This window comes from Eretmochelys imbricata, chromosome 14 (genome assembly GCF_965152235.1).
Source record: "Eretmochelys imbricata isolate rEreImb1 chromosome 14, rEreImb1.hap1, whole genome shotgun sequence".
Lineage (NCBI taxonomy): Eukaryota > Metazoa > Chordata > Testudines > Cheloniidae > Eretmochelys > Eretmochelys imbricata.
The window spans coordinates 25,505,123-25,514,271 of record NC_135585.1 but is presented as its reverse complement, the minus strand read 5'-3'; positions in this window follow the sequence as shown (position 1 = coordinate 25,514,271).

Genomic DNA, 9,149 nt, shown 5'->3' with positions numbered 1-9,149 from the left:
CTCTCCAGAATTTACCTTTTCTGAATGCTCCCTTTGAAGCGTTGGTATGGCCACTGTCGGATACAGGATATTGGGCTAAATGGACCATTGATTTTACCTAGTATGGCAGTTCATATGTTCTTAATGTGGAGTATGTATAGTGAAGAACTTGCTCAAAAAGTAATGGATGGAGGAGAAGATTGGTATTTACCGCTACTCAACTACAGAGCACCACTGCAATGTGGAAAGTCACCTGCTGAACTTGTCTACAACAGATGTGTAAATACTCGATTACCATATATAGGACAAAACAAAGGATGACTAAGGAGTCTGTGATAGTGAGGAAAAGACTTGGCAAGTACAATCAGAAAGTACAAAATATGAGCAAGACCTTTCCCGCAGCTAACAAACAAAGACTCATGAGAATCTGGCAGGAAGGGCACTGGCAAGTCAACATAACAGTGATCATGTAGTGGTGCTTCAGTTCAGTAAAGAAATTTAGAAAGGGATCTAAAGAAGGGGAGATGTTTTATAGAGAAAGTCCTCTGGGAGGTGTAGTGATGTTATGCTTCCTATACACCTTAGGTGCAGTGTTTGGTTTCCTGGGACACTTCCTGCAGGAGCAGAAACAAAGAAACCCAGGACAAGACAGTTGCAGCTACACAGAGCAGTGGGACATTTTTTCTTTCTAAACGTCGTTCCTGCTCATAATAAAAAGTTTATCCTGACACTGCTCGTCATAAAGATACTACATCCACACTTTCTAAGACTCACCTTAACTTCCACTCTTTCCCTTCTGGCACAGCATTCTGACCTGCCCTTCCTGCCTCTCCTGTCTTTGCTGTGAGGAGGACTGGTCAAAACTTTCGATGTAAACTGTTTTTCAACAGAAAATTTAGTTTTCAACTAAACACTATTTTCCCAGAGTGTCTGCTTTCTGTGGAAAATTACAACTTTTCATTGAAAAACAGAACCCTGAAAACTGAAAATTTTCATTTGGAAATAACAGTGCAGTGCCTCATGGGAGTTGTCAGTCAGGTGCCTCATGCCCCTATTCTCTTCTATAGGCTAGATTCTCCACCTGCACTACACATCCCAGGATGCAGCATAGCAAAGGACTCCCAGAATGCACTTCAGGGCTGAGCAAGACTTGGAGACCATGTTCCATTGTGGGAGATGTAGTCCAGCCAGGGAGCCCAACCCTGAGAGGACAATAGGGGTTTGAATAGCAAAACTACAGCTCCACTGAGGCACTGCAATGGCATTTCTGAATCAAAATTTTAATTTTTATCTAAAACTTTTTGATCAAAATTTGGGGGTTTTCAATTTTTCACGAAAAAGTCAATTTTTTCCAGGGACTCCCCCCACCCCCATTTTCTGCCCAGCTGTAGCTGTGATTCCTGTGCATTGCCCTTTGCTCAGCAGTTCCATCTCTGACTGCTCAGTCCATGCCAGCACTTAGGGAGCCCCAGTGTGATGACGACATTACGCAACACAGGCTGTTTAGTTAGCGTAGGAGCTGGCGAGCCAGGGAGAAACATGGTGTCAGCAGAGACTCTGCTTTCTGGGTATTATGGGCTTCCAGGAGCCCCATTTTCTCAGGCTTACATGTCTGAGCTCTGGCTCCCTTCCAGGGGTGGCTCTTCTTCTGGGAGCAGCCACAGGCTCAGAGTACAGGTGCATGCAGAATTCCTTCTAGCCCCCGCAGGTGCAAGCTGCCTTCTAACTCCCTGCACCGCTCAGCACCCCTACCTTGTAAAGGCACAGTACATCGTTTATCTGATCTCTTACCAGGGAATGCTATTTGCTGGCACCATTTCCCATTCATAAGTGCGTAGCTTGGTGGAAAATAAGAAAACCTATCACATGGAGTGTTAATTCCTTTGCTGATAAAGTTCTGGATCTGCCATATCAGCCCTCAAATTGTCCTCTGCCAGGAAGCCTTTATTTAGCACCAACATTTATCATTGCTAGGCATATAAAGAATACATTAGCCACTCTGAGCAGGGATAAAATTAGCAGTATAAACAACAAAAGTAAATGACCTTAGTGGAGAACCATTGCTGATTCTGACCCAACACCTACCAGGATGATTAGTCACAGCCGATCAGCACAGGGCGAACAGGGCTGCTGCGGCTTGTTTAAAAATCAGAGACTCATACTGTTTATTTTAGGGAACAGATCTAATTCCCACTGTGAGTTTCTCTATTAGCACAGGGTCAGGGTCCCACCTCCGCTTATCCAGACTCCACAACTCCCTGGGGTCTAATAATGCGGAGGCGTGATGGAGCTGTGGGGCACGTGTGAGTAGTTCTCCTGGAAGCTGGACTGATTCCTCAGACTGAATGGAAAGGAAAGCCCTTTATTGTGGGTCAGCCCGAGATGAGCATGGAACAGGGGTGGGCACTGACTCGTAGAGCCAGACTCAGAGACTTTAAGGTCAGAAGGCACCATCACAATCATCTAGTCTGACCTCCTGCACATTGAAGGCCACCAAACCTCACCCACCCACTCCTATAATAGACCCCTACCACTAGCACTAGGATTGCCAGGGGTCCGGGTTTCAACTGGAATGCTTGGTGGAAAAGGGAGCCTGGCTACGGTTAGCACCACTGACCAGGCCGTTAAAAGTCCGGTCGGCAGTGCAGTGGGGCTAAGGCAGACTCCCTATGGCTCCCAGAAGCAGTGGCATGTCTCTATCATTTGTAGATGCAGGGGCAGCCAGGAAGGCTCCCCTCGCTGCTCCCAACCCAAGTACTAGCTCCATAGCTCCCATTGGCTGGGAACTGTGGCCAATGGGAGCTGCGGGGGTGATGCCTGTGGGTGGGGGCAGCGTACACTGTGCAGACCCACCTGGCCACCCCTGCGCCCAGGAGCCAGACATGCTGCTGCTACCAGGAGCTGTGTGGAGCCAGGGAGCCTGCCCTAGCCCCACTGTACCGCTGACCAGGAGCCAACTGAGGTAAGCGCCGCCCAGCTGGAGCCTGCACCTTGAATCCCCTCCTGCACCCCAACCTCCTGCCCCTGGTCAGAACCCCATCCTGCACCCTAACTCCCTCCCAGAGCCCAAACCCCAACCCCCTGCCCCAGCCCTGAGCCCCCTTCTGGAGCCCACACTCTGCATCCCCTATTGTACCCCACCCCCCTGCCCCAGCCTGAGCCCCCTCCTGCACCCAAACTCACTCCTGGAGTCCACACCGCCTCCTGCACCCCAACCCCAGCCCTGAGCCCCCTCCCACACCCAAACTCCCTCCTGGAGCCCACACCCCCTCCTACACACCAACCCCCACCCCCCTCACACCCAACCCCCCTCCCACATTCCGAACCCTCAGCTCCAGCCTAGAGCTCCCCTGCTGCACCCCAAACCCCTCATACCCATACACTTCCCAGAGCTCGCATCCCCAGCCGGAGTCCTACCTCCTATACCCCAACCCTCTTCCCCAGCCTCCTCTTGCACCCTGAGCCCCTCATTTCTGCCCCCACCCTGCACCCGCACCCCCCAACTGGAGCCCTCATCCCCTCCCGCACCCCAACCCCCTGCCCCAGCCCAGTGAAAGTGAGTGAGGATGGGGGAGAGTGAGTGACAGAGGGGGAGAGGGCATGGTGTGAGTGGGGGCAGGGCCTCAGAGAAGGGTCGGGGCAGAGGCAGGGGCAGAGCAAGGGTGTTCAGTTTTGTGGTTAGAAAGTTGGCAACCCTAACTGGAACAAGAGGAGGCAATTCCACATAGGACCTGAGTTGCTTTGATTTCTTCTTTATCATTAAAATCCTGGCCAATCCCCAGCCTCATGAGGATTGTGTGATGTGTCCCCCTCTCTTCAAGTGAGGTACGGGCATAAGCCTCCTCACTAAAGAGCCCCAGCACCAGACATTCTCCCTCTGGCAAAATTCTCAGTGAAGTCTTAGTTAAATGTGGTGAGTGCAATTCATGGCAGCACGGGACCAGCACAAGCACTGTCGTCTCAAGGAAGCCCTTGAAACGAGAGTTCAGTGAGTTGAGGGAGCCATTAGCTGTGAGCTTGCTCTTTGCAAGGGGTAGGAACACCTGGTAAGAAGTACAGCATGGTTAATTGTTGTATCAACCAGGCAAGGTACTAACAAGCTTCAACAGGACTTTATTTTCAAAGTGGAAACCTCTTTACCAAGCTGCTGCTGCACCCTCTGTAGCTTTCTCCCAGCCTCTCAACTCCTCCCCCCTCCTTCCTGTTTCCTGTCCTTTCAGACTCCCAACAGCCAGTGCTCCCAATTCCAATAATTACAAGCAATATGAGGGAGGCATTAGCTGTGAGCTTGCTCTTTGCAAGGGGTAGGGACACCTGGTAAGAAGTACAGCATGGTTAATACAAATACTCCCTACAAAAAGGCTGCATTCGGGGCTTCACAGCAGCACCCAAAAATCAGGAGCTTCTGGTTCACTCTGACCCCTCAAGCGTTCACATTATCATGCAGCCAAATCACAGGCTGTTTCTCAAATAACACGATATCATCCCATTTCTCTCCATGCCCCTAGGGCTTTATCATACATGGAGGGGGAAATCTTGGCCCATTGAAGTCAGAGGGAGTTTTGTGATTGACTTCAGTGGAGCCAGGATTTACCCACATTATCTCAGAGTGCTGGTATTGCTCTGGGCGAGGCAAATAGGCCTTTGTATAAAAACTGACCCCCAAAACTGAGATGGATGTTCCAGCCAAAGAGCTGATCCGGGGAGATTCAAATTGTTCCATGGTTGAAGCTAACGTTAACACTACAGCTCTGACGCCCGTTTAGGCAGCCTGCCCAAATCACAGGTGGCTAGGTAACAGCTCGTCTCTTCCCCACCTCACAGGGCTACCAGAACCATTCCAATACCAGTCAAGATGACACAACTTGTTATATGGAATATTCAAACGACAAATGTAGGTGACAACAACACGATTTCTCAGGATTAAACATGCAACTCCTTACTACGAAATGTGTCCCAGTGTGATCTTTTAGAGAGCATGGCTGGCTAGCCTAGGGCTGTTTTAGGCATTTCAGGAAATATTCTAAAAACAAACTGAAAAGGTGGCTACTAATGCAGGCTGGTTGTTGAGACTTTTGTGGTTTCATTCAGGGTCAGGAAGCTGGGACGTGGTTGAAAGATTAGCCGGTGGGCGTCTCAGCTCAGACGTTTGAACACAGACAGACCTGCTCGCTGGCTAGAGGTATCTGCTTGTCAATGGTGAATCTCAGATGTCACACGTTACTGGGCTCATACCCCTTGGTGGCCAGTCCAGAGGCTGGAGGAAGCATAGGCCTCTTTGTCAGCTATCATGGCGTCACATGGCCAGAGGCCACAAGCCAATAGCTGCCACAGCTGCCAGGGCAGCAGCCAACAAGCCAGCAGCAAGGCTTCTTCCTTTCCTCCAGTTTTTGAAGATAGCGACTAGCCTGATGCTTTGCTATCAAACCCCTTTCGTGTCATAGCTCCCATAGCCATGCACAAGGGCAGGCTGCAGCCATCCTCCATTGCACACTGTCCCAGCTTCATCTGCTGCGTGTGCACAGTAGGGCACTTCCAAAGGCCACTCTCCCCTTGCAACAGCCCAGCAGTGAGGGCTATGTTCAGGACCCTACATGATCCCTCCTTCTCTCACTTATGAATTCGCCACCAAATCTGCTCCTTGCCACAAAGTTGTGCTCCAGAAACCAAGCTGGAGCTTCTTTTCTTTAATGATGTTTCTAGGCCTTATAATAGCAGGGAAAATGTTCCAAATGGGAACTGAGTGTAACCAAAGTAGTAATGTCTGTCTGAGCCTGCAGACAGTCTGAAACAATGTGATGTTGACTCTGAAACCTAATGACTCCATGTGCATGTCAGCATTATTAACTATTTCACTGTTGATTATTTTAATATCCAGCTAATGTGCTGAGGCCACAAACCCAAACCCAAACTACTTCCCATGCCCAGCGTTAATTCTTGTTCCTCCTTCCTCCTCCTTGTGGCCTTTGTATCCTCTGCTCCTCCTCCTCACTCAACTCCTCATGTGATGGCTGTCTTCTTCTTGCTGCCTTCCCTATCACCTGTCTGCCACCAGCTACTGGCACTGTCTTTTCAAAGAGCTTGCCCTGCCTCTGTGCTCTCCGTGGCTTTGGCTTCCCATTGCTGGTCCCAGGTCTTCCCTTACCCTCCTCTGAACCAGCCCTAGAAGGGAATTTACTGCTGTGCCAGGACAATAGATCACTCTCGACACCAGGAGATTTCCAGAGCCCTCAGAGTGACCAGCCATCTCTAAGGCAGCAGCTGACCCCTAAATTAACCCAGGGGGCTCCCCCTCTAGCACACTGCTCAACCTGGTGCACACAGGGACTAGCCTTGTGTCAGCTACTGATAGGGTGACCAGATGTCCTGATTTTATAGGGACAGTCCTGATATTTGTGGCCTTGTCTTATATAGGTGCCTATTACCCCTCCCCGTGCCCCCATCCCGATTTTTCACAGTTGCTGTCTGGTCACCCTAGCTGCTTACCTTTATCTTCCTGTAACTGATTGCAAAGGGCAGTTGGTGAAAACTTGTGGCTTAATTGCAAGCACATACTGATGAACCCTGCGCATAGCCTGATGGTTAAAACTGTCTTAGGCAATGTAAGCAAACTCTGACGCATGTGTGCGCCACAGTAACTTTCCTCTCGTGCTGCTAATTGGCATGTTTGATCCAAACTAAGCTGTAGCTAGCTGTGGAATCCAGAGTGCGTTCCTGTAACGCCCAGGTGCGGGCAAGCGCAAGAGACAAGCAGGTTGCAGTGCTTTAATACAGCCCGGAGTGCGCAGCAGCAGCATGAGACAAGCAAACAATTTCCTCACTCTGGGCTGCACCATCTCCTGCTTGTCCTATGCCTCAGCCCCGCTCACAGTGCGGCCCTCAGCCCTAGTTCTGTTTGTCAGTCCTGGCCCAGGGGATGCTGGGCCACTTCCTCAACGGAAAGCTCTCTTTAGGGTCTTTCCGGCTTTTTCTGAAGCCGTACGCGATGGGCTGCCTGGTGCTGTGAGCCCAGATCTGCGGTTCCAGCTGCAGTTCCATGGGAGACTGCTCTTTCTTCTCCTTTTTGCTGCCACACATGGACATAAGAAGCAGGGATCACCTCGGGGTCAGGAATCACATGGAGAGACAGGTCATACGGGGGGCCAGGAGGGGAGGCTGCAGGGGGCTAGGGGGTTGAGGGACCAGCAGGGTATTGTTTAGTCTGCAGAAGAGGAGAATGAGGGGGGATTTGATAGCTGCTTTCAACTACCTGAAAGGGGGTTCCAAAGAGGGTGGATCTAGACTGTTCTCAGTGGTAGCAGAGGACAGAACAAGGAGCAATGGTCTCAAGTTGCAGTGCAGGAGGTTTAGGTTGGATATTAGGAAAAACTTTTTCACTAGGAGCGTGGTGAAGCACTGGAATGGGTTACCTAGGGAGGTGGTGGAATCTCCTTCCTTTGAGGTTTTTAAGGTCAGGCTTGACAAAACCCTGGCTGGGATGATTTAGTTGGGGTTGGTCCTGCTTTGAGCAGGGGGTTGGACTAGATAACCTCCTGAGGTCTCTTCCAGCCCTAATCTTCTATGATTCTATGATCAGTGCTCCCTTGGCTTTATGATGAGTCACACCATATTTAGTGGGTTTTGAAGTCCCTTGCAATACCATGATTGCTGGCATCAAGTTGGTGACTTCTGCCCTTATCCCAACACTGTCACCTCCTGTTCCTTACACTGGGCTGAGGAGACAAGCTGACCTGTCATGGTAGCAACGCTTTCCTGACATCCAGTGCATGAGAAAGCGGGGCTGCCAGAGGACTGAAGCTGCTGCTCTGTGCTCTGTTATAGCTAGGGACTGTGAGACTGCAGGGGAATGTGAGCCAGCAGCAGGCTGGGTGGGTGTGAGGATAGCAGAGGAGAACATGAGGGGTGGGAGACTGGGGGGGGGGGCAGGGAGGAGAAGGCCAGAGGAGGGGACATAGGAGGCTGTGGGGGTATGGTGGGAGGGTTTGAGTAGGGCAGGGAGTTAGGACAGTGCGAGGAGGAGATGGAGGGGGTGGAATGGCAGTGCCCCACCCCAGGGTGTAGGAAAGGCAAGTGAAGTCTCCTTGTGCAGGCTGTGTTTGTGTGCATGTCTTTAGGGCTCATTTGCCCCTGAGTTGCTCCCACCCAGACCGGGGGTGGGGAACAGGCAAGCAGAGTGCAGGCGGATCACACGTGGGCGGGCAGAGAAGCTTCCCCTCACTCCAGACCAGGCTCGGCCCACAGAAAACCAGTGTGTTCAAACCTTGTGATTCTGAAGCCAATCTCACATGGCTCGGGCCTGACTCATGTTGCTGGATGTGTGAGGCTGATGACCATGTGCCATGGGGCCCTCGTGGGGAGACAGCCTCAGCGCTCCCTGCCACTGAGAGCAGTTGGGGCAGGAGCCCTGAGGTCTGAGAGGAGAAGCAGGAGCCAGCACCTGTCCCCTCCCCAGCCACAGAGTAGGAGCCTCCCCCTGAACGGGGCTGCCAGCGGCTGGGCAGCAGAGCTGGTGCCGAACGCCCTGCCCTGTTGCCTGCCCCCTCTAGTGTGAGCTCAGGGCTCCTCCGCACCACCTCGCAGCCAGTCCCATCAGAGTGGATGGCAGCAACCTCTCCCCTGGCTTCCAGTGTAGGACAGCAGAGACAGCCTCATGTGCTGAAGCCTGGGGAGGAGACCCAGCTGCTCAGGACTCCCCTCCCTGGGCCTTCAGACAGAGAATGCCAGGAGCCACCGGGGGAGGGAGGAGGTTCTGGAGGCGAGGGAAGCACATGCTGGCCCTAGGACACTTCGCCTGCTGCCACACACCCCTCCTTGCCCTGGCAGATTGGGGTGTTGGGGACGGCTGGGGCAGGCACCTGGACTGTCTCTCTTGTGATCTCTGTGTCCCCCTGCTGGTGCCCAGGCCATGAGGAGCAGGAGGGGCAAGCAGCCTGATAGGAGTGCAGAGGGGTAATTGCAGGGGAAAAGTAGAGACTCCTGCACCTCATCCTCCCTGGGATAAATGACCAGAGCTCTGGGGGGCGATGATGGTTTACCTGGCTAAGAGTCTGGCCAGAGAGCTGATGGCAAGAAAGCTCCATTCTGAGCATCCAGTCTGACCCCCTGCATAGCGCTGGCCAGAGAGCCTCCCCAGGCACCTCTGGCTTGCAACAAGCTCACAGTTGGCCGGC